This window comes from Sciurus vulgaris, assembly GCF_902686455.1.
Source record: "Sciurus vulgaris genome assembly, chromosome: 10".
Taxonomy (NCBI): Eukaryota; Metazoa; Chordata; class Mammalia; order Rodentia; family Sciuridae; genus Sciurus; species Sciurus vulgaris.
This window is the reverse complement of record NC_136470.1, coordinates 135,754,329-135,768,435: the sequence shown is the minus strand read 5'-3', so window position 1 is coordinate 135,768,435 and position 14,107 is coordinate 135,754,329. Positions and strand designations below refer to the sequence as shown.

Here is a 14,107-nt window from a genome sequence, read left to right as displayed (position 1 = left end):
TATTCTGACAAATACATTTCCACACTACAGTCCCTTTCCCACATCTGTTCCCTCCTCCTTCCAGGGACATCACCCACCCTATCACCTGAACAATCCACATCATTTCCTCGCAAATCACGGCACCATGATTAGGAAAAGTGAAGCAGGAAGCTTGCAAACTTGACTTTTGCTTACAAAGGATTCCTTTCCTGATAATCTGGACTCTTGAGAGAAATTAGCCAATCGGTCCTCAAGTCCCCTGTAGGTCAAGGCTGTGTCCTTCTCAGTTCTGTCCATGCTGCTCCTATTCCAGCACCAATGTGTCCCCAAGCGCTGGAGCATCCTCAGTGCCCCACTGCAGACAGGAGGAAAAAGGAAGTCCGCTGTCAGATCTGGCTGCGTCCCTACCACAGAAGCTCTGGGAGCTGGGAAGCAGGGTATTAGAGGACACTGCCAAGATGCCCTCGGGAGCAAGGAGAGGCGGAGGCAAGATCCAGCGGCTCTAGGTGAGCTGGCCACTCCTGCTGGAAGGCCAGAGCCAACTGCTGTGCTTTCAAAAATTCCATGAGCCTGCTGTTAAACAGACATTATTTTAACCTAAATTATATAAACTCTCAGTGAACTGCATTAGAACAATACATTAGAAAGCACATTCATCATCTCTTCCTGGTGACTCGCTGCCTGTGGCTGACACTCAGCTCTCAAGGTTGTGTGTGAGGTGCACATACACCAGGGAACACATATGGTTTTTGTACCTCTCCTCCTAAGTCCTCATTCAGGGATGTCCTCTTGGTAGCTTGAAATCAACCACGGTGGCATATCCGTCTTGTTTCGTTCTTACCCAGAAAGCCAGTTGCTGAAACTTCACCTGAATACCGCAGCTCCTGTGCAGGCCGGAAGAGAAGAAACGCAGTATGAGGGAGTCGCCCGACATCATCCGGGAAAGGCAGGATGGAGGTCCTCAGACCTGGATGTTGGAGGTCCAGCTGGCCTGGGTCTCAGAAGCAGTGAGGGCCGAACGAGCCTGCAGGCCCTGCCCCCACAGCCCTTCACCAGAAGGCCAGGGGAGCTGCTGCCAGCCTCCTGAGTGCCACCTGTCCTTGGGGCTTCTGCTGCAGCCTGCCATCAGGACTTCCTGGATTCCCAGCCCGCCACAGCTTAGACAGCACAGGTCATGGACCGGCTCAGTCCCAGCTGCTGCTCCCTCCCTCTAGCTTCTCCCTGCTTGATCTCCTCGCAGACTTTCTCACCCAAATTAAGTCTCGGCTGTTTCCACACTTGCCCCCCAGGCCCAGACCATCCTGCTGGTGAGCTTCTGAATCTCCTCCCGCTGACCAGGCTTTGCCATCCTTAGCACACTGCTCCCAGGGTTGCCCAGGAGTCCGTGCCCACCGGCAGATGGGGGAGAGAGAGGAGCGGGGACAGCAGGTCCTGAGGCCCAGGCCAGGTGGTGAGTGGCCACATTCACTACCAGAGCTCAGTCTTGCAGCCACAGCTGACATCACAGGGCTGCCTGGAAGGACGCAACAGGGGGCCCATGCGACCATTCTGAATGGGGTGTTAGCCTGAGCATGACTTTCATGGCCACGTTTGCATTTGTCAAAAGCGTTTATAAAAATTGGGTGGGATTTTTCAAGGGGCTTATGAGAAACTAACTGTGATAGGTATTAAGCAACCTAATCCCAGGGTAGTCCGAAGCCGTGGAGATTAATGTGTGCATTGTATTAAAGACATTCCACAGAAGATAGAGATGCCCCGCACCAGCCAGCGGGCACACCCATCTAACTCCCGGTAGCAATTATTAAAGGGCATCCTCTCTGGGTGACCATAGAGCAGAGGGAGACCAGTCACGCAGCCAGCGGGGACAGCAGCCGCTCCCTCCTGGACAGCCCAATGGCACAGCTGGTCCCTCACACGAGTGGCTCCGGGAGCCAGGGAGCCCGGGCTGTGATGTAAGAAGTCACTTTCTCCATCGAGATCCTCCAGGGCTAGCAGAGACTGCTGAGGAAAGACGTGGACGTCCTGGGACATGGGCGCAGGGGGCTCGAGGAGCAAAGCCAGCGTCGCAGTGTCTGGTGGGAGGGGTGATGTGTGCCCAGGGTTTACCATCCTTCTCCATGAATGAGTTAGGATTGGCTTAATGCTCTTGTTATTTTTCTTGCTTACAAAATGTTATTGAAATACTAATTAGCCAAAAAGGAAAGAAGGAAAGAAGGTAGAGGAAGGAAGGAAGGAAGGAAGGAAGGAAGGAAGGAAGGAAGGAAGGAAGGAAGGAAGGAAGGAAGGAAAGGCATTTTTATGCACAGAGCTGGGCCTGGACTTTTTGAGGGAGGCTGTTGTCCCTGAACACAGGGCACCTTCTGTGACAGTCACAGTACCCTGCTTTGCCACAGTGTCCGGCAACCCAGAAGCTCAGTGTGACGCAGCACAGCCATGAGAAGATCAGGGTGCTGCACCCAGGGGGCTGTGTTGATGTCTGACCTCCCAGGCAGCGCTCTGTCCTCAAGGACTGGTGTAAGCCAAAGTGCTGGAAGTAACTCTTGGTGGAACTGCCAACAGTTTAATTCACTGAGCAGGCTGTTCAATGAAAAGCCAACGTCATTTTCGTCCGAGTTAGGTTCCCTTTGCCTGACTTGGAACAGACACCTGATGCTCCTCAGACACGCCTCTGTATCCAAACAAGGTAACCCAGCAGACAAGAACCTCTGCCTTCCATCTGGCATGTTCAGTGGACCTGTGGCACTTACAGAAGTGGGTGCGTGCTCCCTGACGGCGTGTCCACTAACCCTGTGCTGAGCCGGGCCTGGGCCTTGGCTTGGGGATAACTCCCTAACTCCAGTGCCATACTGCCACACAATGGCTTATCAGAAAACAGGGTGCCCACTGAAAATGAAAGCTCCTGTGAGTCTGACTCGATTAAAGAAAACTCCCCCCCCCGACTTTTCTAGTAATAATCACACAGATCAATTTCCAAAGATCAGCGATTACTCAGTGTTATGAAACTTACGTACAGCCCTCCTGGTTCCCAGTGGCGTTCAGAATGCATAGAGCACAGCGACAAGGTTGGAACAAAGCAAGTGAAAGAAAGTGGAAAATGAAAGAGAGCAGAGAGAACGCGTCGTGTGTCACAGTCCGGTCAGTGTGTCAGTTTACCCTGGCATGGAGCAGGTGTAGTGAGATTGGCAGCATGGCAGTGGCTGTTTCGTGTTTGGGCCGCACTGCAGGCTCTGCCCTCGCTCTTCCTAACCCTGTCAGCAGCGGCAGGTCCTTGAGGCTGGACGCATGGCCCTCGTGTGCTCCCTGACTGCAGGATGTCTGGGAGCGTGTGCAGGCCAGTCGGTGACAATGTGACAGGGCTCAGCTCTCCACGCTGGTGCTATTTCATGTCTCCTCCAGTTGCTCTCCCTGGTCCTGCTTAGTCACCATTATGTGCACTAGATAATAAAAGGGGGACCCAGACAGTAGTATCTACCCCGCATGCTGCACCCAAAGGGAAGCAACAGACTCATGTGTTTACTTCAATCTCACGTGGAGTATTGGGGCACTCTGAAGAGATGGCTCCTCTCAGGAAACAGGCCTGCTACGTGTTATTCTAAAGAGTCTTGTTTTCTTCAAGTTAGGAAAGACATGGGGGTCTCCATGCCTGGCCCTGAGACTCAGGAGCCTGACTTCTCAACGTGTGTCTTCCTGTCCTTCCCCGGGTCTTCTCTTCTCTCCTTTCCCCAACAGGATTTCTCAAGCACAGAAATCGAATGCTATTTCAGAAAAGAGCATTGTATTCAGCCTTTTCCAATGTCACCTCTAGTGCTTCTATTTCTCGAATTTTAATGGTGTCTCTGCTATAAAATAGGTGTTTTTCAAGAGAGCACAGGATCACGCAATCTCCTGGAGAATTGTCAGTGCTTTGGCCATTTTTCACGTTAGGAATGACTTTAGAAGTGACTTTAGGAATTCATGAGAAGTCTTCCTTCCCACAGGGGTCTCCCTGCCAGAAATGAGGTAATTAAGGGTAGGCTCTCCTAGGAGCACGTTTGGGGATCTCTAAACTCTCAGAAAATTGGATTCACACGCAGCCGCTTAGCGTCTCCTCCACTCTGCCCCCAGGAGGCCACCTGGAGTCCATTCAGTGAAGTTCCTGAGAGGCTGGCCACTCACAGTGGCATGCAGGGGCAGGGGCCAGTGACCCCAGTTGAGAAACACTTGTCCTGGGGATGGTGATCATTTGGGAGAGCCTGGGGGGTCTTTTAGGAGCCAGGAAGCAGAGTGTAGCAACTTCAAGCTTTCCGACCACAGATAATGCTGAGCTCAGCTAGAAAAGGCATTTTATCTGCTCTCTCCTCTTTCTTGAGAAAAGATTTCTGCAGGCCCCCAAGTGATTCCAGCTGTGCCTTCCTCTATAATCTGGTCTCGTTGCTTTAATTCACAGTCTGGGTAGAATTCTCTTTTAAAATTCAATCTTTTCAAAGATTTCCTGTGTGCTTTACTGTTTATGGTATGATAGGCAGTCATTGGGTCCCTTCAGCTATGGAGCCCCTTAAAATGGTATTCTTGGATTTTAAAAAAGAAACTTTGAGCAGAAAAACGAAAGATGGAAAAAAAATGCACCCTATCAGGCTACCTCTGTGGACCAGAACTTAATAAGGAGAAAACCCTGGAAATATGCAAACAACCAGATAGGCATTTCTATCCAAGTAACTAGCCTGGAGTGGAGACTTGGTGGTTGTCAGGCACGAGTTCCGAGGGCACAGTCTTTACCCAGAAGCTGCTGGAGCCCTTGCTAAGACCCCCTCAGTGTGTTCTGTTCGGGAAGATCGCGCTCTTCTGTCCCTCTTACTGGTGCGCCAACCTGACGACTTGATTCCCGTGTCTGTGTGTGGTGATCAATCGGGATTTCCACCTCCTTCCACACATTTTTTGCATTGGGAACTTCCTAACACCTCTCTCCCGGTCCTTTTAAAACCACCTAGTGTATTTTTGTGGGCTAAGCCTCCCTGCGGTGCTCTGAGAGTCCAGGCCTCCTGCACAGCCTCCCTCTGCCTCCCCTCTCCCCACCTGTTCTAGCCTCCGGCAACCAGCATTCTGTGCTCCGCGCCTTGAAGCCTGAGCTTCCCCACATAGGCAGATCTCGGGTGCTTGTCTTGCTGCGTCCAGCTTATTTCACTTCAGAAAATGACCATGTTCCATCCATGGTGCTGCCAATGACAGGTTTCCGTTATTTCCTGACTGAATGCTGTCTGTGTGTCTGTGCCCCACCTTGTCGTTACCATTCATCCATCAGTGGACACCTCAGAGATTCCACGCCTTGGCCAATGTGAGTAGTGGGGTGATAAACATGAGCAGGCGCTGTGAACCTAACCTAGTGAACTCACTGGCCTTTGGACATATACCCAGAGGCAGGCTAGCTGCATCACATGGTACACAGCATGGTCCCCATAAAGCCCATGTGTGAGACCATGCAGGAGTGTCCAGAGGTGAAAGATGATGAGAGTAGTAACCTGATCAATGGAGTGATCCAGGGATTAACTGGGTGGAAACTAGGCAGGGGGAGTCTGGCTAGAGAAGGCAGGTCCCTGGGGGATGCCTTTGGAGTACATATTTCATCCCTGGAGAGTGAAGCTCTCTCTGCTTTCTGATTGCCAGGTCCTAAGCTGCTCTCCTCCAGCGCCCTTCCACCATACTGTTCTGCCTCACCTTGGGCCCAGAGTTATGGAGTCAGCTGCCCTTGGACTGAGACCTCTGAAACCATTAATGGAGCTCAGCTTCCCTCCTCTAATTGTTTTTGTCATCCTGTGGTCATAGCAGTGATAAACCTGACTGAAACAGGAGATCTACTTTTGGCCTTCAAACGAACCTCTATGTTGGTCTTCATCATGGCCCTGCTGCTGTCCATCCTCACCAGCCCTGTGTGGGAGCCCCCTTTCCTGGCCTACTTACTCTTTGCTCTTTCACTACGGACATCCTAACTGGGGTACTGCAGTGCATTTGATGGGCATTTCCTTGGTCATTAGTGATGTGGACCCTTTTTCATATATTTTTGGGCATTCAAAGATCTTCTTTCAGGAGCTATCTATTCAGAGCAGCTTTTAAAATCATTTTTGTCCCCGCTCTTCCCTTTCTTCCTCCCCTGCCTTACCTCTGTGTTCCTCCTTTCTCTCTGCCCCTTACACCTGCCCACTCTCTCTTCCTCTCTCCCTTTTACAGCTCTCTGACCATTTGGTCGACTCACTGCAATTACATCTCATCCTTCCTCAGAGTGGGGAGGGGTCGACCTTTTGTACAAAGCCCAGGAAGGGTGTTTATGAGATTCATTCATCCCAGAGGGTCCCAGTGGTTAGATGACCCACCTGTGCTTGCTGCTGGACCTGTGAATTCTCACTGGTGGGAGGGAGGGCTATTCAGTGCACTTTTCCAACAATGGAGCTAAAGGACACCATGTTTCAACATTTAACCATGAGCAAAATTGGAGCCTCAAACTGGAGATATGATAAAAATATCTTCTACGTATTTGCAGTATACTTACTCCACCTGGGTCCTTTGTGCCAAGGGGAAACAGATTTTCTAAATGGTCTAGCTTATCTTTGGAAAACACAGTGCCCACATGATTTAGCAAGACCACCATGGTGCCATTGGTCTCTGCCATAGGCCCATCCAGAACAGGAAAAGGAAACCTCTCTGTGTTTCTGGCCATATGACCCACAGAGGGGACAAGAAAATTTTTGTGCTAACCCTTTCTTTTGCTTACATATAAGGTGTGGGTGCAGATGACTAAATGAAAAGAAAAGGAAAACAGAGTTTGGGTAAACATTTACATTTTAATTTTCTGTGCATTTCTTGAGGCCCATTATGTGTTTATCAAGGCATGTAACAGCTTTAAGTTAACATGCAACAATGCATCGTTAAATGTACACCAGATGTTTCTGTTCTGCACCTATTACTGAAAGCCCTCCACTTGCCTGTCAAGGGGAGGAAAAAAATGTGGTTCGCCTTTAATAACCAACACTAACCCATCAAAACCAGAAGCAATAACAGAAAGACTCTGACACATTGCTTTGATAAAATACTGCCTGGGAACTCATTAGTGTACCAGGCTACAGATGAGCCAGCACACCCACTTCTCTGCCACGCTCCCGAGGAGCTGAGCAGGGAGGACACTGGACAGAAAGGTGAGCCTCAGGATTGGTTGTTGGTGCAGTTCCCAATGACTGGCACATCGGTCGCCCTCATGCGTCTCCAACACAGAGGACCGGGGGTTAGGTGAGACTCAGCTCAAAGTGTCAGCAAACCCACTCAGAAAACAGGTAATGTGTGCTTTGGAGGATCATAAACCAAGATGACACCAAGACGTCCAAGCAGATGGCTGAGGGGCATAAACATTCTGAAACGCTGTCTTCAGGAAGCTGTTTGAGGGAGCTGCGCATTCCGGTCTTGGAATGGATTAAAAGTGGTGGAGTTATAGCTAGTTTTGCTTTCTCTTCTGTCTGGTTAATTTACCTTCCAGAGAGCAGTTACTTAAATGGGATTTCATAGGTCCACTGCAGAAAATCCATGAAAAGATGGTGCGTTCCCCACAGCGGACAGACTCCTGGGTAGCTCTCATCAAATCTCAGCCTGGAAAAGAGGATGAGGGGGAAGCAGAGCAGGGGGCGGCTGGGAAAAATGCATGTGTGAAACTCATATCATTCCTTAACTTAATTAAATGAAACGAGGCAGGCCTTGCTCCTGTTTGGCAGCCACTTTCAGTGAATTCTGGATTGCAAATGTTTTAGAAATAAAACAGAATCCAAACCTCTCTGAATGTTGAAATATTCTGTGGGGTTCATGTTCTATGTGGGAAAATGTACTCTTTTACCTAAACCAATAACCTCACAGTTTATTCAGGGAGAAAAAATTCAGAAATAATAAAGTTTAAAGTAGCTGCAAAGTTGCTTTGAAATAGGTAGAGCACAGATTTTGAAGGCTGCAGCTTTGCCCAGCTACAGTTTATGGATGAAGTTCAGATCTTTGTGAAAGAACAGCATGCAATGGCTTCCAGGAAGCTTTGGGGGGAGATAGTTGAGGCTTCATCCCTCTTCTTCCCTTCTAATTCCCTCATAAATGGAGGCCAAGTGTGCCAGAGTTCTGTTGGGCCAGGGAGCCGAGTCTCTGAGCTCAGCAGTGGAGGCAGAGCCTATGTTGGGCGACACCAGAGTCACTGGCTGCTGGTCTTGCACCTATGTGCTTTGCTCTAGGTGCCTGGGCCTCCATGGATAGGGGCTGCAAATAGAGCTGGTGGCAGCAGGAATCGTGCCACCTATGGGTGCCTGGGTCAAGGTATGAGGAGTGCTCAGGGGTGACACGCTCCCACAGGGGAATTGAACGTGCTGCCTGCTGCAGTACCACTGAGCAACTCAGTCCTGCAACTGAGGGGGTAGATGGCTGCGTCCCTCCAGTGGTCTGTTGCATCTTTCAGCACTGAGATTAAAATAGAGAGGAACAAAAGTAGTATAGATAAAAAGTGTGGCTGTTTCTGAACAGAATTGAGAAAGTCCACTGGCCCAAGCGTCTTGGGACCATTTGCAAATTCTGTTGATTTGAATATACTTGGAGGATTACTTTGAGCATTTGGAATCAAGATGCTAAAAGAATGGCTTGGAATAGAGTGAGTTCAGATGTAAATATCAGCCACCAATTAGGCCTGGAAACAGAACGCACTGGCCAGCATTCGAGAACCCTCTGGGTCAGCTGCCAACTGTTACCTCTGCTTTGTCCACAGGTAACCACTGGTTGGACTTGAACCCAACAGATTGGTTTTGATACCATCAGGCATTGTTTTCTCTGTGTTTTTGTGCACTCTTTGAGTCTATATCATATCCGCGAGATTATTCCATGCAATGTCCGCGTTTTCATTGCTGTATGAGGTTCCCTTGACTGTGTGTAGTGCAATTTACTCATCCATGCTAATAATGATGTGTCTGGGGTGTTACCAGTACCAGGGCATTGTGGGCAGTGGATCAGGGGCATGCTTGCAGATGCCCCACTCATGCCTGAGTGGGGACCACTGAGCAATGGGCATGCACAGGCTCAACTTGAGTAGGTGAATCCAGGAAGTCTTCCAGCATGGGTCATACCAGCCTACAGGTTGGCCATTGGCACATGAACTCCTTCCTGCATGTGAACTTGGTGAGCTTCAGGCTTTCAGGTGGCCATGTAATGACACTGCTTATCTTCTCTGATGATCGATGAAGCTGAGCCTCATTTCAAGCTTACTAGGTATAATGGTTAATTTGAATTGTCAACTTCATTGGATTAAGAGATGCTGGTGTTTAAGAGATTTCTGGGTGTGTCAATGAGGTGTGTCTAGGAATGATTGGCATGTGGGATAGTGAACCCCTTAAGTGTGGGCAGTACCCCCCAATAGGATGGTGGTTTGGATGGAATAAAAGTTGGAAGAACAAGGAAGCAGATGCAGATGAAGGTCAGCTCTTCTTGAATGGGTTCTTCATTGCTGCTTCCATCTTCTGAGGATATTGGACTTTTGCTTCTTCACTTTTCCAGAGTGGATGCTGACAGTGATTCTTCAGGTAGTTTTCAGAAGCCTTGGTCTTGGACTAGGGTAGCACTGTTGATCCTTCTTCTTCTGGGTTTCTGCCTCTTGGACTGCACAGCTGCTGGTTCTTCCAGCTTTCCAGCTGCAGACAGTCATTGTGGACTATCCAGCTTCTGGTAGTATAAGCCAATCTAATAAATCCCCTTTTATAATCATACTTCCTGTTGATTCTGTTCTTCTAGAGAACCCTGAATAATACACTTGGAGTACTCTCTTTTACACAGATCATGTTTAAGTATTACTTAATTACACTTCTTCCTCACTGGCATATGGGGATCCATTGCATGTTCTGTCCACATCCCCATCCTGGAGACTGCCTCTTTCCTTGGCAAGCATGCCTAGTGAAAAAACTCTCAACTTCAATGTAGTTAGCTCCATACAGACTTAGCACCTTGAGGACGCTCTCCTCACTTAGCTGCTGGAGGATTTAGCAGCTCACTTTAACCCAGCAGTCAGCCTGGAATGGGTATTTTGGTGGCCAAGTGGTTAGTCCTCACACAAGTATCCATTGCCCAGCACCATGGGTTAAGTTGGACTTACACATCAAAGAGGTGCCCCACATCACAAATGTCCATATGTGTGTGCACCTGTGGAGTGTGGCCACATTGATTGGAAACAATTAACATCTTTACAATAATAAAATTTCCTGTCCATGGCCTGAGCATAGGCCCCATTTAAGTCTTACTCATTTTTTTCAAAGATATTTGATAATATCTTGTGATGTTTTCTCTAAAAAGTTCCTTTTATTTCTAGTTTGCTAAGATTTTTCATTATGAGTGGATGTGGACTTAAACACATGCTGTCATCTGTCTATGGCGAGGATCATTGTTTTCTGATGGCTTTGTTACAATGATGAGTCATAGTGATTTTCAGGTATTAAACCAACCTTGACACGTTCTTGAATGAACTTGTCTTTGCCATGGTGACCTAAGCCCAATGTATAGATCACTCTGTGATGTCCTAATACTTGATTTGAGATTTTTCATGTAAGTTTATGAAAAGATTGGCCCCAAATACCTGTTTTGATGTGGTTGTGAAATTTTCATAAGGTGTTAATATTAAAGTTAAGTTGGCTTTTAAAAACAAAGTGAATTGGGACATATTCCTGTTTTCCTGTGCTCTAAAACCTTTTGTGAAAAATTGTTTTTTTTCTCCCTGAAACTTTTGGAAGAACGTTAGAGAATCTGATAGCCTGAAGTTTTCTAAAGCTCTTTATTTACACATTTCACACATTTGATTTCTCTGGTAGTTACACGTTATAGATATCCGTTATTTCTTCTGGGGTTGGTTTAGTAAACTTCTAAAGGGAATTTGCCTTTTTCATTTAATTTGTTTTCAAACTCACAGACAAGGTGCTACTTGCCACATCTACTAATCTGCTCTCAAGGGCTATAGATCTGTGAGCACCCCCATGTGCCCGCCCTGGCTCCTCCTTGCCTCCCCCCACCCACCCTGGCACTCTGGTGGCATGCACCTGAGACCTATATTGTCTTACCAGTTTCTGAAGATCTGCTAGTATTCCTTACAAGTTTTTTCAAGTTCTTTACGTTGGATTATTTTTAAGTTCATTTATCTGCTGTTTCCCTTCTACTGTTAAGTACATCCATCTTTTAAATTTTGGTGTTGTATTTTTTTTGTTCTGGAATTCTCTCTGATTATTTGCAGTTTCTATTTCTCTGCACAGATTTTTTTTAATCCTTTCATTCACTGTGAGCACGAGTCCTTCTCACCTTTGAGGACAGATAACAGCTGCTTTAGCATTACGTGTGGCCAATTTCAACACCTGAGTGTGTCAGGCTTTGCTTGAGAATGGTCACTTTGTCCAGTTTCTTGATATGTTGAAGGGTGTTCAGTTGTACCCTGGACACTGGACTTGTTATTAGACCCAGATTCTGACTGCTCCTTAGGACAGCTGATGTCTTAGCACTTGGTTGGACTGAAGCATGAATTCCTTTAGGACGGCAGCTCACAGCTCAGTGGACACCCTTCCGCCTAGCTGGAGACTGTCCCAGGCCAGCATGCTCCACACTCAGCTGGAAACTTGGGCAAAGGTCATACAGAGAATTGAAGGCTTTCTCACTCAGACATTTCTGGGATGCCCACTCATTGTCCAGTAAGGGCAGGTGTCCTGAACTCTGTTCTGATTTTTCAAGCAAAAAGCTGTGTTTTCTATTAAAATTATACTGCTCCATTGTTATGGACTGGATGTCAATTCATCTGCCAGAGCCCTAACCTTGTAGTGGCTTTGGAAATGGGGCCTCCAGGGAAGTCAGTAGGGTTAAATGAGACTGTGAGTGCAAGGCTTTTGTCCAGCAGGATTAGTGTCCTTGGAAGAAGAGACCAGATCCTGTGTGCTTTTCTGGCACACGGCCAAGGCAGTCTTGTGAGCTTGGTGTGGGTGGAGCCCTCTGCAGTGCTGGCCAGACGTCTGATGGACTGTTCATCCTTCCTTTAAATGTGTCGATCATGTTAATTGTGCCTTTCTCATCATTTGCATAATTTATTAATTTTCTGACAGCTCGTTCTATTATTTTCTGAATGAAGTTTGTAAAGTCTCAAACTATGTTTAGGAATGTTGGTTTCTTCTCTTAGTTCTGCTTTGTTTTTGTTTATGGTTTTTGTTTCATATCCTTGCAGTATGCATCTCTGAATTTAATTGTTCTAGATTTTAATTGCTCTGTACTCTGGGGAACAGTCCTTTGGCTAGTATTAGATGCTCCTCTCTATCACTGATGCTTCTGGCTTTAGAGAATGTGTTGTTTGGTGTTCCTGGAGCTGGCCCATCTTCCCTGGACCTAGCTCTGCATGGTATTTTTACATTTCCTTTCCATGGGAAAGTAAAAGCTTTCTGTTCTATTATATTTTAAGTCATTTTAAAACAAGCAGGATGAAGTTGGGTTTTTGTATTTGTATCCAAATTCATATTTAACCTCACTATCTTCAGCTCAGAACTGGAATGCTAAAACAAAATCAGTAATTTGTATTTAGGATGGAACCCAATTCTGTATTTAGGATGAACTATAAATAATGTCCACTCTAGAGGCAGGCTTCACCAAGTCACTGGGAACAGCACCCAATGTACATTATCGTGTGGCATGACCAGATCATGGCACCTTTAAGGTTAGGCCGAAACTTAGCAATTAACCAGAAAGCTGAGCCAGACCAGTCAATCATCAGAAATTAATATCACCCCACAGTACAATATATTCGTATATATTACATGTGCAATATTTGCTTCTTATAAATAATTATTACATATTGGGAATAACTTTATATTTAGTCTATAAAGTACATTTATTGATTCTCAATGAGAATATTTATTGTGTTCATAATATAACAAAAGTCCCAAGTTGGAGAGCCATAAAGTCGTCAGACCCCATCAGTAGCTGGAGCCAGTTGAAATTTGATGCCATGTTCTGTGTGGCTGTGTGGCTGGACATGCGGCAGAGGTGGAGACTTAGGGACCATCCGTCCGCACTGGAATGCAGAGCGCACGCTCAGGGGAGCGACTCCTTCACAGAACCTGTTTTGACGAGGTGTGCCTGGGTCATGCTGGCGTGCAGCACACCAGGTCCCCTCCAAATTCTGCCAGCCAAGCCACCCCAACCGGCCCCTGTGCAGCAGCATGATATAAATGTGGCCCTTTCCCTCCCTTATATCAAACCTGCACCGCACTGGGGAAAACCACAACAGGGATTGTGGAGGAAAAGCAGATTTCCTCTGGTAGAATTGAAACGTATAGAAAGCAAGCTTCTGCTGCTACGTCTTAAAATAATGATGAACTATAGACAGTTCCATTTCACATCCCACAGGCTGCTCAACAGAAAATTTAGGGTTTACATGTTTTTCAACTATGGCATTTGCTAAATTTTACCACCCTGGAGATTTTTATCTTTGTATTCCTATTAAGATATTATTTGTAGGTGGGTTGTGGCTCAGTGGTAGAGCACTGAGGCCCTGGGTTCGAGCCTCAGCACCACATAAAGTAAATGAATAAAATAAAGGTATTGTGTCCATCTACAACTAAAAAAAAAAAAATGCTATTTGTGGTTGTCTGTTCTTTTCCATTTAAAAACAAGACTTGACAAATGTGCATAAAATGGCTGAAAGAATCATGAGTTCAAATGGTTGCGCTCTGTTGGTCCAAGAAGCTCTGCTGGAGATGCGACCATTCAGATTGGGGAAGAGTTCCCCCACTTTATGTTACTGCTGCCTGGTGCTAAAGCCGTTTATAAAACTACCTGTTGGCTGGAGGTTTTGTGCTGCGGACAAGAGGAGCGGGGAGATGGCCTGATCCGCCCTTGCTTTCCACAGGGTCACTCCACGTGAACAGGTAATCTTCAGGCTGCCGCACTGCAATTTGATTTTACCACCCTGAGGTACCTCTGCTGACCTCGAGTGTCCTCATCCTCATCCCCAGTGGTGGGTGAGTCAACGAAAGGTGAATGGAGGTTTCGGAGCTGATGAAATTGACTTCACTTCCATGAGCAACCATGGTACATTCAGGTTGAGGTCTTTTCTGCCAAATAGTGAGGGTTTTGC

At 47.0% G+C, this 14,107-nt stretch overlaps 1 protein-coding gene across 2 annotated transcripts in view; it reads left to right on the top strand.

Annotated features, from left to right (window-relative positions):
- LOC306638059 (schwannomin-interacting protein 1) overlaps window positions 1-14,107 on the top strand; it is a 595,209-nt gene that overhangs the window by 366,961 nt on the left and 214,141 nt on the right. The gene's annotated exons all lie outside the window — the stretch shown is intronic.